Source organism: Melanerpes formicivorus, unplaced genomic scaffold (assembly GCF_026170545.1).
Source record: "Melanerpes formicivorus ecotype bairdi unplaced genomic scaffold, bMelFor1.0.p_v2 SCAF_58, whole genome shotgun sequence".
NCBI classification, from domain to species: Eukaryota; Metazoa; Chordata; class Aves; order Piciformes; family Picidae; genus Melanerpes; species Melanerpes formicivorus.
In genome coordinates, this window is record NW_027142410.1 from 649,284 (window position 1) to 660,009 (window position 10,726).

Sequence of the window (10,726 nt, forward strand, 5' to 3'; positions counted from 1 at the left end):
CTAGTCCAACCCCTCTGCAGTAAGCAGGGGCATCCTCAACTAGATCAGGTTGTCCAGAGTCCTCCCAAGCCTCGCCTTGAATCTCTCCAGGGAAAGAGCCCCAGCCACCTCCCTGGGCAACCTGTTCCAGTGTTCCACCACTCTCATGGTAAAGAACTTGTTCCTAACATCCAATCTAAATCTACCCTTCTCTAGTTGAAAACCATTGCCCCCCATCCTATCACTACAGGACTTTGTAAACAGTCTCTCTCCATCCTTCCTGTAGCCCACTTCAGGTACTAGAAAGCTGCTATTAGGTCTCCCTGGAGCCTCCTCTTCTCCAGGCTGAACAATCCCAGCTCCCTCAGCTTGTCCTCATAGCAGAGGTGCTCCAACCCCCTGATCATTTTCATGGCCCTCCTCTGAACCTGCTCCATCAGGTCCATGCCCTTCCTGTATTGAGGGCTTCAGAGCCCTGTTGTAAGGCTGAATGAACAGGCAGTGATGGTCTAGATGCCTTAGAACAAAGGTCCCAAGACGAGACAGGCTGTTTCCATTATTTCAGGGAGACTTGCTCTGTAGTCTAACAGTGTTGGAAACTAAACACCCTTGGCACTGATCTGTAGTGTACCTGTTCCAACAAATACAGAGTAACAGAGCTTCCCAGAAAATACACTGCACAGAGCAACACAGAAAACCTTTCCCAGAAGGAGCCTTGGTTCCAGGGCCTAGGCTTCATAAAACCACAAGGGGAGGAAGCACACATCCCTCCCCTTCTTCACACCTTTCTTCCCTGAGCAAACACTGCAAAAGCAGCTCCTGAAAACAAATCTTAAGGGATTTCCTCAGCCAGTTCCCATTTCTTGTTCCTATCCCTGTAGCAGAGACACCAGTTCTTCATTTGCATCTCATCTGTGTCAGTGGGGTTTCAGCCTTTCCTGTTTATGGAGCATCATGGCAGCAGCACCATTAGGATAATTACAGTTATGATCAAACTCCCTTGCAGACTACCAAGAGAAGTTTTGTGTCTGGATAATGAGGTCAGCAATTTCCAAGATCTGTGGAGCAAGGACAAATTGTTTTGGCATGGTGCCTGGTTTACTCCCAAGTTTCCTTGTACCACCTTCTCCAACAGCAGACCCTATCTGCTTTTCCAGATCACTGTTCAATGCTGCTTCCTGCTTCAGGCTCTTTTTCCCCCAGGATGAACTATACACTGTTTTTATCCTCTGCAGAAGATCCACCACCAGCACAGAGGTCAATGGAGAATTCTTCCAGTTAAGATATTTACAGAAGCAATGGTGAGTGGAAAAGAGGAGCATTCACAGGCCAAAATCATATTCAAGTGTTCCTAAATAAACATCACTGAACATAATTCTAAGCTGTTTCTACTTTGCAAGTAAGAAGAGGAAACACAACATAGTCTGCTACTCACAAATGTGTTCTGGTGTTCTGAATCCACCCTGGATGCTGCTGCTGTTTCTTCAAGGGAGTCACATACTCCAAGGCATCTCTGCTCCTCTGGTCTAGCTGGAGAGATCTGGTAGGTTAGGTTTTATTTAGTGCTTAGTCTCCTGTCACTTTCAAGGCAAGACTAACACCACCACTTCCTCAGCTCATACCACGGAACCAAAATTTATATTGAAGCACCAGAATTTTCACAGAGCCATGCTCTGTAGACCAAATAATTCTAAACATAACTTGGCTTGAATTGAACATATAGCCATCAAACCCCCTCCCTCTCCTTCCCTGCCCACCTGGATTTTCCCCCTCAGTTTAGGAAAGATGTTGACTTGCTGGAACATGTCCAGAGAAGGTCAACAAAGCTGAGGAGGGCTTTGGAGCACAAGCCCTATGAGGAGAGGCTGAGGGCCTGGGGTTGCTTAGCGTGGAGAAGAGGAGGCTCAGGGGAGACCTTATTGCTCTCTACAACTACCTGAAGGGTGGTTGTAGACAGTGGGGGTTAGTCTCTTCTCCCAGGCAACCAGCAACAGAACAAGAGGACACAGTCTCAAGCTGTGCCAGGGGAGGTTTAGACTGGATGTTAGGAAGAAATTCTTCATAGAAAGAGTGATTGGCCACTGGAATGGGCTGCCCAGGGAGGTGGTGGAGTCACCATCACTGGAGGTGTTTAGGAGGAGACTTGGTGGGGTGCTTGGTGCCATGGTTTAGTTGATTAGATAGTTTTGGATGATAGGTTGGACTCGATCTCAAAGGTCTCTTCCAACCTGGTCTATTCTATTCTATTCTATTCTATTCTAATCAGAACAGCTGTATTACAAGTGAACTCCTGGCCCAAACAAAACCAGTAGCAAAACTATCACTAAGAATTATCTGCCTTAGAACAGCACTTAGAACAGCTATGTGGAGAGTAAGCTTTTTACAAAGCAGAGCAGCTGACTTAGGAATACAGAATTAATCAGGTTGGAAAAGACCTTTGAGATCACTGAGTCCAGCCTACCACAAGCACTCCAGCTTTTGGAGGCTGGAGGAGCACTCCAGCTACCTAATATCCTAGCAATCAAAGCAGAGCACCTTGCACTCTGCAGGGGTGGAAAGTCATTGCCATCCATTTATCCTTTCTATATGGCTTCAATATAACCTATACAGACTACCAGGATGTTAGCATAAGGCCTCTACTTTATGCTCACCATTTGACAGAGAAGACACAATGCACACCAACACTTCCTCTGCAGTCTTTCCATGTGCCCTGAGCCAGATACCATCTTCTTGGCTAAAGCTCCTACCATATCTGCACGCAACTGTTTCTCTCCCTGTTGCTATAGCTGTACATTATGAAACTCCTTAATCAGCCAATACATCTGCCTTTGGCACAGCTCTCTTGAGCAGGTGTGCTGTACAAAGCATTCCTCAGGACTAGCTGGGATTAAATGGCATTTAGTGGGTCCCTGGAGCTGCAGTTTATGTTGCTTTGAGCTTAATAAGGCCAAGTTTCCTCTGCTCAGCAGAGCCAAAGGATGTTGTGCACTTAGATATACAAAGACAAGAGGAACAGAAAATGACTGTAACTAAAGTGTAGGATAAGTCCAGCACCACTGAATGTTTAAAGTTCTGACTTGCAACCACTTAAGATAGAACTTTCCATATAAGCCTGCTTCCAGATGCAGACATCTGGGGAACAAGCACTTTGGGGCTAAAAATATTTCTGATGCATTCCAGGAAAGTAGAAGAAGCCAGGAAACAGATGCTTTGTTCTATAGCATTTTCCTACAACACTCCTACAGCAAAGCTTCCACAACCTTGCCTTTTTTGCTGAAGCAGCTCCATAGATAACATCCCATGGCTGGGATACTTGGACAACTTTGAGTTGCTAGGGGGTTTAGTGTTAAAGGTTTTGCTGCCTAAAGTCGCAGTGACACCATGTGGCAAATTGCTTATCCCAGAAGATGGGCTGGTGGGAAGGGTAGTGTGCAATCTTCTACTTTTTATTTTACTTCGTTAAACTTGGGTTACAGATTCCCAGAGGCAACTGCACTGGCTGGCAAAGGTAAACCAGGATAGAGCAATTGCCATCTAAACAGGTATGCAGAACCAAGGTATCATAGTATCATAATATCTGTCAGGGTTGGAAGGGACCACAAGGATCATCCAGTTCCAACCCCCCTGCCATGGGCAGGGACACCCCACACTACATCAGGCTGGCCAGAGCCTCATCCAGCCTGGTCTTAAACACCTCCAGGGATGGGGCCTCGACCACTTCCCTGGACAACCCATTCCAGGGCTTCACCACTCTCATGGGGAAGAACTTCCTCCTCATGTCCAGCCTGAATCTCCCCACCTCCAGCTTCATTCCATTCCCCCTAGTCCTATCACTACCTGAGATCCTGGGAAGTCCCTCCCCAGCCTTCCTGTAGGCCCCCTTCAGATACTGGAAGGCCACAATGAGGTCACCTCAGAGCCTTCTCTTCTGCAGACTGAACAGCCCCAACTCCTTCAGTCTGTCCCCATAGGAGAGGTGCTCCAGCCCTCTGATCATCCTCGTGGCCCTTCTCTGGACACCTTCCAGCATGTCCATATCCCCCAATATGGAATTTTACCTCATCTCCAGAAGTATAATGTTTGCAAAAGTGTCCTCCAAAACCATTCCTGTAAGTGCAGCAGGGAAATACCTGCAAGCGCAGTTTGCATATCTGCCAAAACATCAGATTCACTTAGCAGATGCAACCAACTACCAGAACTGTGTCCAGCTCTGGAGTCCCTGTTGCAAGAAAGATCTGGATGGTGATGGAAGGTGTCCAGAAAAGTGCCACAAGGATGATTAGAGAGCTGGAGCACCTCTCTCATGAGGACGGACTGAGAGAGTTGGGGCTGTTCAGTCCGGAGAGGAGAAGGCTCCAAGGAGATTTTATTGTGGCCTTCCAGTATCTGAAGGGGCCCTACAAGAAAGCTGGAGAGGGACTTTTTAGGGTGTCAGGGAGTGATAGGACTAGGGGGAATGGAAAAAAAAAACCCAACTAGAAACGGGTAGATTCAGATTGGATATTAAGAAGAAGTTGTTCACTATGAGGGTGGTGAGACACTGGCACAGGTTGCCCAGGGAGGTGGTAGAAGCCTCATCCCTGGAGGTTTTTAAGGCCAGGCTGGATGTGGCTGTGAGCAACTTGATCTAGTGTGAGGTGTCCCCTCCCATGGCAGCAGGGTTGGAACTAGATGACCCTTGAGGTCCCTTTCAGCCCTGAGAATTCTATGATTCTATGTTCTCAAAAAAGAGCACCTGAAAGATGTCTTGAATGATCTTAGATGAGGTCTTTCCTGACAGAAACAATTCTATGACCTCAGACATCTTAGATGATCACAGAGGTCCTCTCCAGCCAAAACAATTCAATGATTCTGTGATTTTAGATGTCTTAGATGATCCCTGGAGGTATTCAAGCAGCATGTGAACCTGGCACTTAGGGACATGGTTTAGTGTTGGGTCAAAGGTTGGACTTGATGATCCTGAAAGTCTCTTCCAACCATATTCTGCGATTCTGTGATCTTACGTCCTCTCCATGCAAAACAATTCTATGACTCTATGATCTAACTACCTATGGTTTCATTCTGATGTAATACCACACCAAAACAAAACAACAACAACAACATCAAACAAACCCAAACAAACAAAAAACAAAACAACAACAACAAACCCCTTGCAATTGGTTTTAAAAATGAACACATTTGTGGCCTTAATCTCATGGGTTTTTTCCTAGTATATGCAGATACCTCCATTTATTTTTACAGACAATTACAGAATTAACCAGGTTGGAAAAGACTTTTGAGGTCATCAAGGCCAACACCCAACACCATCTAATCAACAAAAACATGACACTGAGTGCCACATCCAGTCTCTTTTAAAACACCTCCAGTGATGGTGACTCCACCACCTCCCTGGGCAGCACATTCCAATGGCCAATCTCTCTTTTCTGTGAAGAACTTCTTTCCTATCATCCAGCCTAAACCTCCCCTGGCGTCCTTTTGTTCCTGAAGAAAGTATTTAAATTCAATACTGCTGCTAGAAATGTTCTCTGTTATCACCCTGCTTATGTAATGTGGTGACTGATGTGATGAATCATCCCTCCCTGTTATGGCTCTCGCTGTCCAAATCAGGTACTGCACATTTGAAAGGCACAGATGATGAAGACTGGTAAGAGTGGCCAGATTTCTCTAAAGAGACATGGAGGTAGGCAGGCAGAGAGGCAGATGAAAAACTGAATACAGATCATTTACATATAGCTAAACCAGAAAGAGAATAATACAATACATAAGCTCTTCACAGATAATACATTCACTCAGCACTACCATTAAAAAACCAATAAAATCAATGTTCAGGAAGAAATGTGTGAGGCAAGGGTCAGAAAAGAGTAGGAGAAAAGGAGAATTAGAATAGGAGAATTAACCAGGTTGGAAGATACCTTTGAGATCATCAAGTCCAACCTATCACCCAACACCATCTAATCAACTAAACCATGGCACCAAGCACCCCATCCAGTCTCTTCCTAAACACCTCCAGTGATGGTGACTCCACCATCTCCCCAGGCAGCCCATTCCAATGGGCAATCACTCTTTTTGTGAAGAACTTCTTCCTAACCTCCAGCCTAAACCTCCCCTGGCACAGCTTCAGACTGTGTCCTCTTGTTGTGGTGCTGCCTGCCTGGGAGAAGAGACTAAAATTAGTGTGCTCTCAAGAATAGTGTGTTCTCAAGAGAGGAAAGGAAGGGCAAACAGAACAAACATGACTCTCAGCTGCATAGGCTTTGCAAGGTACATGTTCCCTAAATGTTGCTTTTTTATTGATCAGTTATCTAACATGCTGCTGCAATTGTTTTGTCCAGAGTTGAACTCCAGGCACCCAATTTATTTCAACACCATCACAGTGCATCTGATTTCATGTTACATATGTTAGTCTGAATAGTGATGTAACAGGATTTTCACCTACATACATAACATATTTTCACCCCTGTGCACAGTAGTTTAGAGGCTGGGAATCAGCAGCTAGTTGGACACAAGACTGCCTGATTGTTAGAACAGGAGTTTGAGTTCATAGAATTGTCAGGGCTGGTAGGGACCTCAAGGATAGGATAGGATCGGATAGGGCAGGGCAGGGCAGGGCAGGGCAGGGCAGGGCAGGGCAGGGCAGGGCAGGGTAGAATAGAATAGAATAGAATAGAATAGAATAGAATAGAATAGAATAGAATAGAATAGAATAGAATAGAATAGAATAGAATAGAATAGAATAGAATAGAATAGAATAGAATAGAATAGAATAGAATAGAATAGAATAGAATAGAATAGAATAGAATAGAATAGACCAGACCAGACCAGACCAGACCAGACCAGGTTGGAAGAGACCTTTGGGATCATTGAGTCCAACCTATCACCCAACACCATCTAATCAACTAAACCATGGCACCAAGCACCCCACCAAGTCTCCTCCTAAACACCTCCAGTGATGAAGACTCCACCACCTCCCTGGGCAGCCCATTCCAATGGCCAATCACTCTCTCTATGAAGAACTTCCTAACCTCCAGCCTAAACCTCCCCTGGCACAGCTTGAGACTGTGGCCTCTTGTTCTGGTGCTGGTTCTTTGGGAGAAGAGTCTAGCCACCACTGTCTACAACCTCCCTTCAGGTAGTTGTAGAGAGCAATAAGGTCTCCCCTGAACCTCCTCTTCTCCAGGCTAAGCAACCCCAGCTCCCTCAGCCTCTCCTCATAGGGCTTGTGCTCCAAAGCCCTCCCCAGCTTTGTCGCCCTTCTCTGGATATGTTTCAGCAACTCAACATCCAACCCTCTCTGCCATCCACTAAATCAGGTTGCTCAGAGCCACATCCAGCCTGGCCTTAAAAACCTCCAGGGATGAGGCTTCCACCACCTCCCTGGGCAACCTGTGCCAGTGTCTCACCACCTTCATGGTGAACAACTTCTTCTTAATATCCAATCTGAATCTACTCACTTCTAGTTTTGCTCCATTCCCCCTAGTCCTATCACTACCTGACACCCTAAAACGTCCCTTCCCAGTTTTCTTCCCAGTCCCCTTCAGATACTGGAAGGCCGCAATAAGGTCTTCTTGGAGCCTTCTCCTCTCCAGCGGAAGATCAATGACCTGCCCCTCAAACGCTGTCACCCTGACTAGTGAGATTATGCTGCCACCTTGTGCCCTGTCAGTTTTACTTTGCTACAGCGACAGCAACTTTTCCCCTAGACAGTGTGCATGTCACCCTGCTACACACGTGCAGTGACCATGCCTTCTGCGGCTGAGGCCTCTTTGGTGTGTAGGTTCATGAGTTCTCTCCTTAGCTCTCTTACCTGTGACTGACAGACTGCAGCCTTCACTTCACCATCGCTCCAATTCGCAATGGAAGTGCTGTCCATGGACATGCCTAGGCAGGGATTGAAAGGAGCCCTGCAGAGGGGGTAAAAAGGAGTAGGGTTTTGGAGTAATTGCTACAGAATGTCCTCCTGCTGCCAAGAGGACATAGTGAAAAGCAAAATGCACTTTGAAATTGACAGTAAACACTGACATACTCTCCACAGCTGGGAAAGAGAATGATTACAAATAATGGTACACTTTTCCATGTTGATAATGGAGTCTTCCTCTCCACCTCCCCAGGTGTAAAGCTTCTGTATTTGTGGTAGAATTTTCCTTGCTTGAAAAACAAACCAAAACAAATCAAATCTGTGTTATAATTGTTTGTATTCTGAATCCAAGTAGGGCTGTTCCCTTTGGCCAAACTAAATAAAACAGCTGTATGTCAAAGTGGTTATGCTGTTCCCTTGAAACAAGACAGGCTTTATGTGCAGTGAATGCTGACACAACATTTTGGAATACCTGGAAGAAGCTTAGCATGGCTGCAATCACCTTGAAAACCAACTGGGAATCCACCTCCCCAATTTATTCCTTATTCCTCAACAGTGTGTTCTCCCACCAGTGTTCCCTCTCAAGACACTTCAGAAGTGAAGACACAGAACCAAACCTTGCAATGCTGACAATCTGAAATGCATGTGCAAGGAAGGACCAGGGACATGCCAGCTGAAAATAAGCTTGAGAGCTCTGAGCTGACAGAGCTGCTGCAATAACCTGGGATACATGCTGGAGAGATCCCACAGAAGGCTTGAGTAGCTACAAGGTTCCCTCAAAATGTCTGACTGGAGACAAATCATCAGACCTTCTTCTTCATTGTCAAAGCCACAAGCACCATTATACACCCAAACTACTGAAGTATTTTCTCTCTGATCCTTGTATGCCAAAGTCAATCACAGCATCTTGCTCTGGTTAGAGTTTCGGGAACATCCTGTCTTTTCTTCAGACTATGCCATAGCAGAATGAGAGTTTCCAGCTAGCAATTGAAGGTTATGTTTGCCTGTTCCCTGTTTTGGAGGAGGTTAAGTGCCTTGCATTGACTCTATAAACGGACTCTCTCAAACCTTGTGACAGTGGGGGCTTTATACTTTCTTATAATACTAAAATATCCACGGAAATACACAGGCAGCTGAATCATCTCTGTGAGACTTAGCAGTGCATTTCAACAGGAATTATAATAACTCTTACTGCTGTGGCAGTGCAAAGCTCTGGGCAGACTCACAGAGAATCCCTATGCAAAGTTAAGAACAATAACAGACAAAGAAGACTTTGAAGTCATGTGGTTAGTGTCCCTCAGTGAGTCTCTAGTGGTAGGTACAGACCTCAGCACTTGTTTACTCAGAGGACAAGGAAGGTGTCTCAGGCCAGCCGGCCGGCCTGCCTGCATGCCTGCCTGCCTGCCTTCCTTCCTTCCTTCCTTCCTTCCTCTTTCTTTCTTTCTTCCTTTCTTTCTTTCTCTCTTTCTCTCTCTCTCTTTCTCCCTCTCTTTCTCTCTCTTTCTCTTTCTTTCTTTCTTTCTCTCTCATTCTTTCTTTCTCTCTTTCTCATTCTTTCTTTCTCCCTCTTTCTCTCTTCTCTCTCTTTCTTCTTTCTTTCTTCCTTCCTTTCTTTCTTTCTTCCTTCCTTTCTTTCTTTCTTTCTCTCTTTCTCGCTTTCTTTCTCTCTTTCTTTCTCTTTCTTTATCCCTTCCTTTCTCTCTTCTCTCCTCCTTCTCTCTCCTCTTCCTCTCTTTTCTCTCTCCTCTTTCTTGCTCCTCTTCTCCCCTCTTTCTCTTCTCTTCTCTTCTCTTCTCTTCTCTTCTCTTCTCTTCTCTTCTCTTCTCTTCTCTTCTCTTCTCTTCTCTTCTCTTCTCTTCTCTTCTCTTCTCTTCTCTTCTCTTCTCTTCTCTTCTCTTCTCTTCTCTTCTCTTCTCTTTCTCTCTTCTCTTTCTCTCTTCTCTTCTCTTTCTCTCTTCTCTTTCTCTCTTCTCTTCTCTTTCTCTCTTCTCTTCTCTTCTCTTCTCTTCTCTTCTCTTCTCTTCTCTTCTCTTCTCTTCTCTTCTCTTCTCTTCTCTTCTCTTCTCTTCTCTTTCTCTCTTCTCTTTCTCTCTTCTCTTCTCTTTCTCTCTTCTCTTTCTCTCTTCTCTTCTCTTTCTCTCTTCTCTTTCTCTCTTATCTTCTCTTTCTCTTTTCTCTTTCTCTCCTTTCTTTCCAACATACCTGACAACAAAGCTGTTTGTCTGGAGAGACATTTGGTACAGTTGTGTCAGAAAGAGAGTCCTTGACACTGTGCTGCAAGTTAGCAAGGACCTACCTGACAGGGCACCCCCCACGGCTGCAGCCTGCACAGCTGAAGTGCCTGTGACCCATGAAAATCTAACTGTAAATGTCTAAACCCACTGTGAGATCCAGCTGGGGTAGCTGAGCCTTCTCAAAAAGCTCAGAAAGGACATGTAAACTATTGGTTCTGCAACTGTAAATGCTTTTTACTCTGGAAAGCCATTTTCTGATCCACTCATTGGAGCTGGAAGGAAATTCTAGCAGCTACTCCTCCTTTGTGAAATCACAATCTACTATTCAAGTAAGCTGCAGAAGAAGGAAACCATCTCACATCAAAGCTTATCTTTAATGTGTTGTATCCAAGTGAGAGAATGGAGTTTATATATATATACATATTAAAAAAAAGTATATATGTGCTTTTATCCAGCTTGCCTGTCCCCTTATCTTTCATTGCTGTTTCTTTTACAGCCACCTTCCTCCACAGCCAACAAAGTATTTAATCTTTCTCCTGGGCCTGGATAAAGTGTGTTCTTGTGCAAAAGGTCAGATGAAGGCAATGTACCAGTGAAACTCCAGAGCAGCCTTCAGACTACAAATTGAATGGAGTTTCAATGGCAAACAATTGTTACA